Source organism: Arachis ipaensis, chromosome B1, assembly GCF_059453495.1.
Source record: "Arachis ipaensis isolate K30076 ecotype BB chromosome B1, ASM5945349v1, whole genome shotgun sequence".
Taxonomy (NCBI): domain Eukaryota; kingdom Viridiplantae; phylum Streptophyta; class Magnoliopsida; order Fabales; family Fabaceae; genus Arachis; species Arachis ipaensis.
The window spans coordinates 26,514,369-26,516,237 of NC_142436.1; positions in this window are offsets into that span (position 1 = coordinate 26,514,369).

Below are 1,869 nucleotides of genomic sequence, written 5' to 3' on the forward strand. Positions count from 1 at the left end.
ACAGTAATACTTTATTAATCCATAAAATTCAGCAGAGCTCCTTCCCTCAACTTAGGAAGTTTAGAAACTCATACTGATAGAAAATACAATGTGAAATTCGAAAATATGCCAGAAGTCTCTCTCAAAAGTGTAAAAGTTCTCAAATAAATACTAGACTAATGATTAAAGATTACATAAGAAGGGTAAAACAGTCTTTTAGTGCTAAAATCTACTTTTGGGGCCCACTTGGTGAGTGTTTGGGCTGAGCTTGATTGAGATCCACATGCTAGGAGGCCTCTAGGGCGTTGAACGCTGGCTAGGGGATCCTTTTTGGGCGTTGGACACTGGTCTCTCTCCCTTGGGCGTTGGACGCCAGAATAGGACTGGAAGCTGGGGTTGAACACCAGTTTTGGGCCTTCAATTCTGAAGAAAAGTATAGACTATTATAAATTGATAGAAAGCCCTGGATGTTAGCTTTCAATAACCGTTGAGAACACTCCATTTTGATGTCTGTATCTCCAGAAATGCTCTTTCGAGTACAAGGAGGTCAGATCCTGAAAACATCTGCAGTGCTTTCTCTGCCTCTGAATCAGACTTTTGCTCCAACTCCTCAATTTTAGCCAGAAAATACTTGAAATTGCATAAAAACACAAAAACTCAAAGTAGAATCCAAAAGTATGAATTTTAAACTAAAACCTATGAAAACTTAATAAAACTTAAATAAAATATGCTAAAAACTATATGAAAATGATGGCAAAAAGCGTATAAAATATTCGCTCATCAAAGACATTCATCATATGCATTTATATGACATTGTTTAGGTATGTATATTGTAATTGGTTTGTCTATGTGAATAATTATGTTTAACTTCTAATTGCCATACTTGATGTAATTGCTTTGATTGTGTTTGAACCTCTTTACTTGTGTTTATGACTGAAATTGTTTGGATTGTTTATGTCTTAGTAAAGTATGAAAAGTCAAACTGGTTCAGCATAAAATTAATGAATCTATGCTTAGGACAGGTTGGTCATTCATACTGTTTAGGAAAAATTTTAAGATTTTTATAATAGAGGAAAAGGTTTTCTAAGTTTTGGATAATTAGCTGATTTTGCTTTTCAAATGGATTTTTTTTATGTTAACTCTTTGGTTTTCAAAAAGGCACGTAAGATGAGCAATGATCACTATACCTTAAAAATAGTTTTATTTTTATGTATATTATTATAGCAATTCTTAGTTATGATTATTTTCCCTCGCCTTTATCTTTACCAATTTTGTAAGAGGGATAGGAATTTGTGTTACGAATTTTTATAAGTTATTGTTATGTATATATATAATTCTAAATATTGTATCTGGTCTGTATGCACGTATTTATATTTTCAATGGAAAGGGTGTGTATTCGAAAGATTATACAGTTTAAGTTTTAAACAGGCTCCTATTTTAATATTAAATATGTTTAGAGTCGTCGTACTATCCAAACTATCAGAGTGGCACATCCGGAAGCGTGACATTCTGATAGTGAGGGTGTTACACTACTCACGAATTTTCGAGTATAAAAAATAGAGTGTGCAACAGTTGTAGGCTTGTAGCTTAAGTTATAAATACAATATATTTGACACTAGTCAAACAATAGTCACAATTAATTCATTTATAATTCAATTTTTTTCAAGTACTCTCAAGTATTTTTCTTCTTTGTTTTCTGAAACCCTAGAAACTTGTTTCTGCATAGTTGGTTTGCTGGGTTCATCAAACTAACACTAATCTTCTAATCTTTCACAACTCTTGAGCTATTCTCACATGGTATCAGAGTTCTTTTGCATTTTTTTCTCTATAAAAATGGCATCGGAACACCAGAAACACTTGTATTACTCCACACTTCCAGAGGTGGCGATG